The sequence below is a fragment of the Giraffa tippelskirchi genome, chromosome 10 (assembly GCF_054371585.1).
Source record: "Giraffa tippelskirchi isolate mGirTip1 chromosome 10, T2T-mGirTip1v1.2.pri, whole genome shotgun sequence".
Classification (NCBI taxonomy): Eukaryota; Metazoa; Chordata; class Mammalia; order Artiodactyla; family Giraffidae; genus Giraffa; species Giraffa tippelskirchi.
Genome location: NC_137284.1, coordinates 150951370 through 150964164, shown reverse-complemented (window position 1 = coordinate 150964164; position 12795 = coordinate 150951370). Strand labels below are relative to the sequence as shown.

The 12795-nt window shown below is 36.7% G+C and overlaps 1 protein-coding gene across 10 annotated transcripts in view; it reads left to right on the top strand.

The window, feature by feature from the left end:
• The window catches only part of TPK1 (thiamin pyrophosphokinase 1), a 559100-nt gene that overhangs the window by 88867 nt on the left and 457438 nt on the right, over positions 1-12795 (top strand). The window contains exon 1 of one of the 10 annotated variants that reach the window (XM_081534533.1): positions 12155-12623. The exons of the other annotated variants lie outside the window; for them this stretch is intronic. The gene's annotated coding sequence lies outside the window, so the exon portion shown is untranslated. Of the gene's footprint in view, positions 1-12154; positions 12624-12795 lie in introns of those variants that run through there. 10 annotated transcript variants of the gene reach the window in all.

Here is a 12795-nt window from a genome sequence, read left to right as displayed (position 1 = left end):
TGAAATATTTGTATTCATTAGAAAGAATAAACTAGAACTATCTATCTATATTGCATGTATATATATTTATATTTATATATATATATATAAACACACATGGTTTGAGCTTAACATGATGGCAAATTATAAAAAGCAAATATGAAATATATATAGTAGAATTATATAATACAGACATACATATATACAAATACACCAAATACAATATACAAAACACATGCATGTATGTGTTTGTTGTTAAGAAATGGAAGTGTAAACATCAAAGAATTTACTCCAAGGTCAGAACTGTGGATGGTGTAGCTTAATCTAGAATGTTTTATTTAAGAGAAAAATACCAAAAGAGATTTGAGGTAAAACATTAAGGTGTGTCAATGTTAGATGGAAAAAAGTAACTGTATATTATTCTTTATCCTCTATTGTTCTTTTAAATACCTTAAATCTTTAAAAAAAATCAATGTTTGCTTAACTAGTGACAAATTTGTGGCAGTGAAAAATAATTGAGGAAATCTTGGGTCACTGCAAGTATTATCATAAGTCACAAGTCACTTGGTGGATCTACTCAGATCACTGGTCACATGGCTGGTCAGATACTGATTTGAAACATCTAGGTTTTCTTTTTATAGAAGAGGTAAATTAGAATGGCTCAAGCTTTAAAAAGAGACTTTTTGTTGTTTTACCTTAAATGACTCCCTTCAGAAATATTGTTGGCAACACATAAACTTGAAAGAATTCTTTGGTTCCCTATTATCAGGCAGTGAAGTTTTCCCCAAGAACGTTTTGAAACAAAAACCAGATACAAGGCCATGCTCGAATGGCCCCATTGAATTGTTCAGTGCTTGGTCTGGCACTTACAGTAATACTTAAAGCATTCCCGCAAGGCCCATCGAGACAGAGCTGAGATAGTATGTTCATTCAAACAAATGTCTTGCAATTTATACCTAATGAAAATTTCTGTAACATTGTTTCCTTCACTCCTCACTCATTAATCAATTAAGAGGGAGGAGAATTAAGACACCAACTCTAGCATAATGTGAGAAAGTTTCCCAGCATTCCTGATCTGGGAAGTAAGCAAATGACACATGGTTTTTCAAATATGTGCAATATATCAGAAATGGAGGGAGGAAATTAATGTGAACTTGGGGAAAATATTACCGCTAATATTGTTCAGTAGCAGACCCTGGATATGTTTTTCTGTTTGATTTTGAAATTATTGGTTACTTTTATGGACTTTGCCAGTAGAATAATTCCAGTTTTATTACTATCCATATCCTGTGGTTTTATTTCCTAATAAAAATATGTGTAGTATTAGTGTTGTCCTGAAATGTAATTGATTTCTGAGAGGTATAATTCACTACCTGGGAAACGGTCTTTTGAATTTCTATAAAACAGCGTATGGATGAATGTGATACTGAGAAAGACTGCAATGCCAAAAAGTAATAATAGGGATAAAACATTTTTCATTATTTTGCTAATGGATAATTTTGAGTTTAATTTACTATCTTTTAAAGCTTTCAATGGAATGGCACGTGTCAATAGAAACCTTCAAAAATTAGTCTTGACGTTATAAGATTTTTCTCATTCCTAAATTACTATGTTATCAGTAGTTCTAAACAGAAACCTCCCATTTTCCCCAGAAATGCATGCAGAAGTACTTGCGATGAAATCAGAAATCACAGGAAATTTAACTGAATGGTGCTTGAACTTGAGAATTCCTGATGGACAACAAGAACAACCTGAAATATCCCAAGGAATTTAAGATAGTTACTGAGGACTTGTGTGAAGGACACATCATAGATATTAGGAGAGGCACATAGACTAAAGATCTAACAAGGGAGAAAAGATTTTCTTAGCTCATATTGCAGCCTTCCTTAGCACCAACGGGAAGATAAAAATGCTCCCCAGCTCCCCTCCTGTACCCGCCTACAAAACCCAGCCCAGCCTTCAGTCAGGTTTATCAGTCCAGCAAGGCTGAGCTCTTTGCTTGCATTTCACTTCCCTATGTCACAGTTTGGAAAGTAGCCACAGGGAGAGAGCTCACTGTTTGTGCTTGCTTTCTTGCAAGAACCACACCCCGAACATCTGTTGTGAAATTCTTGAGAACAGTTGCTGGGTGGATTTTGTGCAGTGTTATAGCTGTTTATGGCAGCAGAGCAAGTGTGATTTTCATCACTGCTCCATGGTCAGAACTGGACATCTGTCCTCTTTCTTGTTTTCTTTTTTCTTATCTCCTCCCACACTAGGGCCTGAGCTACCTGAGCGCTGGGATTATATATTAACATTTACTTATGAGATAGACCGACAGCCCAGAGAAATGTATATTGAATGAGGCTTAAGGAAACAAAAATTTGAATGTTACTGTTGAACAAAGGTTTTCCCAACCGAATATTTTTGTGATGTCTTCTGAATAAAGATGATTCAGTTTGCAGTCTCTCTTTAGAATAAAGATATAAGTATCAGATGCTAACAGTCTCCATACACAGATACATAATCCCTTATCCACCATTCTGAAAACCACTAAAACCCAAAACTTTTTGCAAATTTTCTGCCAAATCTCATTTGGTAATAAAACCAGACCTGAACTGGCATGAGTGGCCACTGGTGTCTCAAGGTCCCTCCTACAAATATACACCAGTACTGATTACTGGTTTTTTATCTTGTTATTTGGTTTAACTGATTGATAAAAATTTCAAAAAAAATTAAAGTACAGGTAACCTTGGAAGAAAAGAAAGCATCTGTCATCATCAGCAGTGCAGAAAACAGAGTTAATAGTGACTAAAACATCTTAGCAGAGAATATAGCTTGGGAGCTGTCACTATACATGATTTAAAGAGAGACAAGATGTTGAAGTTTTATGGTTGACAGTGATGACATGAACCACTGAAAACAAGGAAATCATTTCAGAATTAAAAACTGGAGAGCTTAACTATGCATTGATTAAAGGGTTCTGACAACAGCAAAAAAATGCAGTAGTGTCATTGGCCAGTTTGCTGGATAAGCAACCAGCCTGAAACATGGATCATTTCCCATAATACACTTATCAAAAATTTTGCCTAGCAAAAACGGTTCTTCAAAAAATTGACTATTAATGAAATGTGACATTATTAAAATGCCCACATAATAGTGAAGTTTCAATCTTTAACAACTGTCATTTTCAGGGGGAAATGCCAAACAATACCATTCTGGGACTTTATTTAGAATTAGACTAGCCAGATCAGACACAACTAGTATTCCAAAATGTTATTTTTAATACATGTGAGTTAATGAAAATGATACAAAAAGATATCATAAAAAGTAAAAATGGAGTCAAATAATATGTAAATTTAGACATGAATATATTTACTATATATTAAAATAATTGTGTAATTGAAAGTGGGGATATTTTTAAAACTGAGCAATTCTAACTTTTCTTTCTTTTTGGGTCAGCCTGTTTCACAATTAACACAACTAGAGAAACGTAATGGACCGAGAAGACAAAGGAGAGGGTTATACCGTTTTTGATCTTCTGTAACACAGAAGCTGAACTGGAGTATCATCACAATGTTCTAGCTGATTTCTTTGAGGAAAGATTGGAGAAGAATTGCAAAAGTTTTGACTTATTCATCCACATGAAAATTGGTTCTTATAACCCCTACTTTTTATTTATGCCACTATGTCTAATATTATTGGAGATCACAGCAAGTAGAGCATTCTAAAACTTTTTTTTCACACCATATTAGATTTTAAAGATGTTATCTGGTTTTCATTTATTTTGATATAATTCTGTTTGTATAGATAAAGCCATCAAATGAATTTTTTTCACTTTCTTGAATGGAAAACCAATTTAATAACTCCTGACTTGACTCAGATTACTATTTGGAAATCTAGGAACTATTGATATATTTTTGATTTCCACAGTATAAATGACAACTCTGAAAAACACACTTAATTTTGTGGATTCCTTTCTAAGTTTATAAAACCTTTCCTTTTATACTCAGTGATTTAATGAAAAATATATAAATCTGTTTCCTTTTTCTCTAATAAAAATATGTTCTTTACTATATATATATATATAATACAATATATTACAAGATTGTAAAAGTTTTAAGAAAACATGAAATACCTGTGATAAACCATAATGAAAAGACTATGAAAAAGAATAGATATGTGTATAACTGATTCACTTTGCTGTACAGCAGAAATTAAACACAACTTATAAATCAACTATACCTCAATAAAATTTTTTAAAAAATAAAACATGATATGATCTTATCCTAAAGGATAATAAAAGATATACAGATCATACCAACCTTGAGAAGTCACTTTACCTTACTAAATTAACAAAGAAAATTCTAATTTTAAATTTACTTTGTTGAAAACTAATATAGCGTTACAGGCTTAAATACGTATCAATTATTTAAAATAATGATGGTGAAAATCATAGTCTCATGTAAACTTACATGAGAAATGAAAAGATCACAGTAACAAATATTATATTCACTATAGTCCAAATGGTAAATAAGAAAACAAAATCTTGCACTCACAGAGAAATCTGAGAAGACGATAGAGCCTTACCTATAAAGAACAAAGCATTACCTGTGAATTTTCCCTACATATTTTCAAAAACAGGAAAAAAAGGAAATAGCTTTTATGCTCTGGGACCACAGTATCCAATACAAAAGCCACTAGCCAGAGGTAGCTATTGAAAAGTGACTACTCCCAATCAAGATATGCTGCAAATAAAAAATGTATTCTGGGTTTCAAAGACTTAGTATAAAAAAATGTAAAATATATGATGAGTAATTTATATTTTGATTACAAATTCAAATTAAAATATTTGGCTATATTGAGTTAAACTATATTATTGAGGTATTTATGCTTGTATCTATGTACATTTTAAAATGAGACTGCTAAGTTATTAAACATGATCCTGTGTTTAAAGAAGGCCGTTGGGGAGAAGATTGCATTCTTTTTTTTTTCTTTAAATTTTTATTTTGTATTGGGGTGTAGCCTATTAACAAATAATGTTGTGATAGTTTCAAGTGAACAGCTAAGGGACTCAGCCGTACATATAGATGTATCCATTCTCCCCCAAACTCCACTCTTATCCAGCCTGCCACATAACACTGAGCAGAGTTCCATATGCTATACAGTAGATCTTTGCTGGTTATTCATTTTAAACATAAAATTGTGTACATGTCCGTCCCAAACTCCCTAACTATCCCTTCCCCTTTTCTCCCCTGCCAACCCCAGCAACCATAAGTTCATTCTCTTAAGTCTGTGAGTCTCTTATTGTTTTGTAAGTTCATTTGTATCATTTCTTTTTAGATTCCACATATAAGGGATGTCATATGATATTTCTCCTTTTGTCTGGCTTGTTTCACTCAGTATGACAATCTCTGGACCCATCCATGTTGCTCAAATGGCGATATTTCATTATTTTTAATGGCTGAGTAACAGTCCATCATGTATATGTACCACATCTTCTTTGTCCACTCCTTGTTGATGGACATTTAGGCTGCTTCCATGTCTTGGCTAATGTAAACAGTGCTGCAATGAACATCGCAGTGCAGGTATCCTGTTGGGTCATGTTTTTCTCCAGATACGTGTCCAGGAGTGGGAAGTCAGGGTCATATAGTAGCTCTATTTTTAGTTTTTAAAGGAACCTCCATACTGTTCGGAGAAGGCAATGGCACCCCACTCCAGTACTCTTGCCTGGAAAATCCCATGGGTGGAGGAGCCTGGTAGGCTGCAGACCCATGGGGTCGCTAGGAGTCAGACACGACTGAGCGACTTCACTTTCACTTTTCCCTTTCATGCACTGGAGAAGGAAATGGCAACCCACTCTAGTATTCTTGCCTGGAGAATCCTAGGGATGGCGGAGCCTGGTGAGCTGCCGTCTATGGGGTCACACAGAGTCGGACACGACTGAAGCGACTTAGCAGCAGTAGCAGCAGCCATACTGTTCTCCATAGTGGCTCTGCCAATTTACATTCCCACCAATAGTATAGGAGGGTTCCCTTCTCTCCACATCCTCTCCAGCATTTATTGTGTTTATGGATTTTTTGATGATAGCCGTTCTGACCAGTGTGAGGTGATGTCTCATTGTAGATTTGATTTGCATTTCTCTAAAAATTAGTGATGTTGAGCATCCTTTCATGCGCCTCTTGGCAATCTGTATATTTTCTTTGGAGAAATGTCTATTTAGGTCTTTTTTGATTGGGTTCTTTGTTTTGACACTATTAAGCATCATGAGCTACTTGTAAATTTTGGAGACTAATCCCTTATTGATCATATCATTTACAAATATTTTCTCCCAATCTGTGATTTGTCTTTTCATTTTGTTTATAATTTCTTTTGCTGTGCAAAAGCTTTTGAGTTTAAGGAAGACCTATCTGTTGGTCACATCATTTGCAAATATTTTCTTCCAACCTGTGATTTGTCTTTTCATTCTGTGTATTATTTCCTTTGCTATGCAAAAGCTTTTGAGTTTAAGTAAGACCTATTTGTTTATTTTATTTCCGTCATTCTGGGAGACAGATTGAAAGAGATATTGCTGTGATTTATGTCAGAGTGTTTGGTCTACATTTTCCTCCAGGAGTTTTATAGTGTCTGGTCTCAGAGAATTGCATTCTTAAGACAGGAAACCAACAATGATGCAGGTGACCTAGACAGTGGATGAAGAACATTCGAGCAGGGCACTGAGAATTTTACTGGGAGGTTAATTGGATCCGCCAATATTAGTGAGACTGCTTTTGGTTGAAAGCAGCATAAAATTCAATTCTACTATATTAATTAAAACAGAATGTGTTGGTTCCTGAAACTCAATAGTGCACAGATGTTTCAGGTACCTCTTTTTATTGAAATATAGTTGAAGTACAATATTATGTTAGTTTCAGGTGTACTACATATTAATTTGACATTCACATACATTATGAAATGGTCACCATGGTAAATATAGTAGTCATCTATCCTCATACAAATTCGTTACAATATTATTGATCATATTCCTTATATTGTATTGTACATACCAGTGAATAGTTTATTTTATAACTGGAGGTTTGTACATCTTAATTGTACCTCTTAATCCCCTGCAACTAGTTTGCTTCACCCTCTACTATCCTCTCCCCTTTGAAAACCACCCATTTGTTCTTTATATCTTTAGTTTGTTTTCATTTTGTTTTGTTTTCTAAATTCCACATGTGAGATGATATACTACTCATCTTTCACTGTCCAGTTTAGTTCACTTAGCATAGTGTCCTCTAGGTCCATCCATGTTTTTATAAATAGCAAGATTTCATTTTTAATGGCTAATATTCCATTATATATTATAATATTTATCATATTTTCTTTATTTATTCATCAATCTATGGATGCAGGTTGCTTCCTTATCTTGGCTTTTATAAATAATTCTTCAATAAACATAGTGTCCTTACATCTTTTCAAATCAGTATGCACATCTGACAGAGTGGGTATCATCAAAAAGACAACAAATAACAAGTGTTGGCAAGGACTGGGAGAAATGTAAATTGGTACAGGCATTATGGAAATAACAGTTCCTAAAAAAATTGAAAATAGAACTACCATAAAATTCACCTAGAGCCAGACATCCTGGAATGTGAAGTCAAGTGGGCCTTAGGAAGCATCACTACAAACAAAGCTAGTGGAGGTGATGGAATTCCAGTTGAGCTATTTCAAATTCTCAAAGGTGATGCTGTGAAAGTGCTGCACTCAATATGCCAGCAAATTTGGAAAACTCAGCAGTGGCCATAGGACTGGAAAAGGTCAATTTTCATTCCAATCCCAAAGAAGGCAATGCCAAAGAATACTCAAACTACTGCACAATTGTACTCATCTCACAAGCTAGTAAGGTAATGCTCAAAATTCTCTAAGCCAGGCTTCAGCAATATGTGAACCTTGAACTTCCAGATGTTCAGGCTGGTGTTAGAAAAGGCAGAGGAACCAGAGATCAAATTGCCAACAGCTGCTGGATCATCGAAAATGCAAGAGAGTTCCAGAAAAACATCTATTTCTGCTTTATTGACTATGCTAAAGCCTTTCACTGCGTGGATCACAATAAACTGTGGAAAATTCTGAAAGAGATGGGAATACAAGACTACCTGACCTACCTCCTGAGAAACCTGTATGCAGGTCAGGAAGCAACAATTAGAACTGGACATGGAACAACAGACTGGTTCCAAATAGAAAAAGGAGTACATCAAGGCTGTATATTGTCACCCTGCTTATTTAACTTATATGCAGAGTACTTTATGAGAAACACTGGGCTGGAGGAAGCACAAGCTGGGATCAAGATTGCCAGGAGAAATATCAATAACCTCAGATATGCAGATGACACCACCCTTAAGGCAGAAAGTGAAGAAGAACTAAAGAGCCTCTTGATGAAAGTGAAAGAGGAGAGTGAAAAAGCTGGCTTAAAGCTCAACATTCAGAAAACTAAGATCATGGCATCTGGTTCCATCACTTCATGGGAAATAGATGGGGAAACCGTAGAAACAGTGGCTGACTTTATTTTTTTGTGCTCCAAAATCACTGCAGATGGTGATTGCAGCCATGAAATTAAAAGATGCTTACTCCTTGGAAGGAAAGTTATATGCAACCTAGACAGCATATTAAAAAGCAGAGACATTACTTTGCCAACAAAGGTCCATCTAGTCAAAGTTTGGTTTTTCCATTAGTCATGTATGAATGTGAAAGTTTGACTACAAAGAAAGCTAAGCACCAAAGAATTGATACTTTTGAACTGTGGTATTGGAGAAGACTCTTAAGAGTCCCTTGGACAGCAAAGAGATGCAACCAGTCCATCCTAAAGGAGATCAGTCCTGGGTGTTCATTGAAAGCACTGATGTTGAAGCTGAAACTCCAGTACTTTGGCCACCTGATGCGAAGAGCTGACTCATTTCAAAAGACCCTGATGCTAGGAAAGATTGAAGGCAGGAGGAGAAGGGGATGACAGAGGATGAGACGGTTGGATGGCATCACAGATTCAATGGACATGAGTTTGAATATATTCCAGGAATTGGTGATGGACAGGGAGGCCTGGCGTGCTGTGGTCCATGGGGTCATGAAGAGTCGGACACAACTGAGCAACTGAACTCAACCATAAAATTCAGCAAATTCACTCCTGGGTATATCTGAGGAACATGAAGACATAAATTGAAAAAGATATATGCACCCGAATTTCACAGCTTCATTGTTTGCTATAGCCAAGATATGGAGGCAACCTAAGTGTCCATCAATAGAAATAAAGAAGCTGTAGTATACATACCCACACACTCACACACACATACACACAAAGGGATGTTATTCAGCTATAAATGAAGAGTGAAATTTTTGTTTGCCATTTACAACACCATCAGTGGACCTAGAGGTTGTTATGTTTAGTGAAATAAGTCAGACAGAGAAAATATGTTTTCACTTGTATGTGGAATCTAAAAGATAAAACAAATGAACAAATATAACCATATAGAAACAGGCACAGAGAACCAACTAGTGGTCACCTTACGGGGAGAGGGGGAGTGGAGGCGAGGGCAAAATTGGTGAAGAAGACTAAGAGGTACACACCACCAGATGTCAAACAAATAAATTGCAAGGATGTAATAAGGATGTGATATTCACACAGGGAATATAGTCAATATTTTATCACTCTATGTGGAGTATCATCTATAGAACTACTATAAAACTACACACCTGAAATAACATAATATTGTAAGTCAATATACTTCAATTAAAAAAAGAAAAAGTCAGCAAAAAATTTAAACTGCTCTTCATAAGAAGGAAATCCAAAGGGCCAATAAACACAAAAGAGTAATCACTTAATTAGTCATCAGGAAAAATCAAATTGAAAGTACAAGGAAATAAGACTGCAGAACCACCAGAATGGCTAGAACTTAAAATGACTGAAAACACTTAGTGTTTTTGAGCAAACAGAGCTTTTGAAAACTGCTAGTGGGAGTATCCGGAGAAGGCAATGGCACCCCACTCCAGTACTCTTGCCTGGTAAATCCCATGGACGGAGGAGCCTGGTAGGCTACAGTCCATGGGGTCGCTAAGAGTCGGACGTGACTGAGCGACTTCACTTTCACTTTTCCCTTTCATGCACTGGAGAAGGAAATGGCAACCCACTCCAGTATTCTTGCCTGGAGAATCCCAGGGACGGGGGAGCCTGGTGGGCTGCGGTCTATGGGGTCGCACAGAGTCGGACACGACTGAAGCGACTTAGCAGCAGCAGCAGCAGCAGTGGGAGTATCAGTTGGCACAATCACTTTGGAAAATGGCTTGGGAGTTGGGAATGTCACGAAGGTTGAATATATACAGACTCCAAGGCCCAACAATTTTACCCTTAGTTATTTGGGAATATTCAATGTTCATTTTTACTAAGTTTACCCTGAATGCACACATGAAGTATTCTGGATCAGAGACAGATTTCTTCTTTATTACTTATTATCTCAGTAAATAAAAAGTGTGTTGCCTATTTTATGCCTTTTGTGATAGGTCTCAGCTCTGGGACCACACAGTGAGAGCAGACAGATATTTTCAGTACACAAACAGCAGGATTTTCCGTAGGCCAAGGAAGAGGAAAGGAAGGATTTTATCTCCTCTTCTGAAAGTGTCTCCTCCTGACACTGTGTTTATAAATAAAATCTCTCCAGAAGACCATTAGCTACATAACTTTTAGTTTTGTGAGACCTAGAGTTGTGGGCCTCATTGGTCTCTGAAATGTGAATATCCACATAGATAAAGCCCCAGGCTCTGGGCTGAGGCTTACCCAGGTGCCCATCCCTTTGGTTTGGGGGACATAAGAGAAGTTCCATTATCCTTTTGGATCAGAGCAATTAGCTCCTTCATTAGGGAAACAAATGACTATAGATCTAATCTTTATGGTATGTGAACATGTTTCTAAGAGAAGTAAAAGCAATGTCTCTAACCTCATAGCACATTTGTGTCCACGGCTAAAACTATTTACATGAACCCTGAAAAATCCAGGAATTTTTTTCCCCTACAATTATGTACCCAACAGAAATGTGTGTACTCAAGTATACCAGATATGTTCAAGAATGTTCATAGCAGCATTGTTGTTTTTCCTCTCCACTGTCTTTCTTTCTATCTTTCTAATTGATATATAATTGGCTTTCAGACTCACAGACTTAGAGAACGAACTTATGGTTACCAGGGAGAAGGGTAGGTGGGAAGAATATACTGGGAATTTGAGATTGACACATACCTGCTTCTATATTTAAAACAGATAGCCAACAAGGACCTACTGTAGAGCACAGGAAACTCTGCTCAATATTCTGTAATAACCTAACTGGAAAAGAATTTGAAAAAGAATAGATACATCAATATGCATAACTGAAGCACTTTGCTATACACCTGAAACTAACTCAACAAATAGGCTACAAAGTTAGAGACATTTGCCTTTATATTGGAGTATAGTTTTTATCAACTAAAATAAAATAAAAATCTGTAATGTACTTGCTTTCTTTTTTAATACATTTATTTATTCAATTATTTTTGGTTGCCCTGGATCTTCATTGCTGCACAGGCTTTTCTCTAGTTGCAGCAAGCAGGGGCTACTCTCTAATTGCAGTGTGCAGGCTTCTCATCACGGAGGCTTCTCTTCTTGCAGAGCTTGGGCTTTAAGGCACACAGGCTTCAGTAGCTGTAGCACAGAGGCTCAGTAGTTGCGGCTCTTAGGCCCTAGAGCACAGGCTCAACAGTTGTGACTCACGGGCTTAGCTGCTCCCAGGCATGTGGGATCTTCCCAGATAAGGGATCAAACCCATGTCTCCTGCATTGGCAGACAGATTCTTTACCACTGAGCCATCAGGAAAGCCCCAACGTTCTTTTAAATGAATAAGAGTTAAAAAAAAAAAATAAAAGAAATACAATTGACGTACAATACTCTGTACATTTAGGATGTTCGTGCCTGCTGCATTGTAAGTAGCTTCAGTCATATCCGACTCTGTGCGATCCTAGGACTGCAGCCCATCAGGCTCCTCTGTCCATGAGATTCTTCAGGCAAGAATACAGAAGTGGGTTGCCATGCCCTCCTCCAGAGGGTTCTTCCCGATCCAGGGACTGAACCCACTTCTCTTACATCAAACCTGCATTGGCAGGCAGATTTTTTATGACTAGTGCCACCCAGGAAGCCCCAGGTTTAGGGTGTACAACATGTTAATTCGATATATTTATATATTACAACGTGATCACCACCATAGTCTTAGCTAACACCTCTGTCACTTCACATAGTTATTTATTTTTCCCTTAGCTTTACTGAGATACAATTGACATGTAACACTGTGTGAGTTTAAATTATACAATGTGTTCATTTGATAGACTTATATATTACAAATGATTGCCACCATCGTGTTAGCTAACACCTCTATCACATCACATAATTAGCATTATTCTTAGGAGCTCAAACCTGGAAACCACCCAGATGTTATCAACATTAGAATAGATAATTATCTATTACAGCATATGCATGCAATAGAATTCAACATGGCCATGAGAATGTATCAACCTCCTTGACACGCTGGAATACGGGTGATTCCACACACAGCTTTAAGCCAAAAAAAAAAAAGCCGGACAGAAAGGAACATCTACTCTGATTCCACTGAAATAAAAATGTAAGTCGATGAAACTAAACTATGATGTTAGAAGCGGGGATAATGCTTACTTTGGCAAGGGAAAGGGGTACAGAGAGTGGGAAGGAGGCCGATCGGGGGTCTGAGTCACAGTCGACACTGATCTGGAGAGTGGTCACACAGGTGTGTTTATCTTTTAGAAAATGAGGTTCTA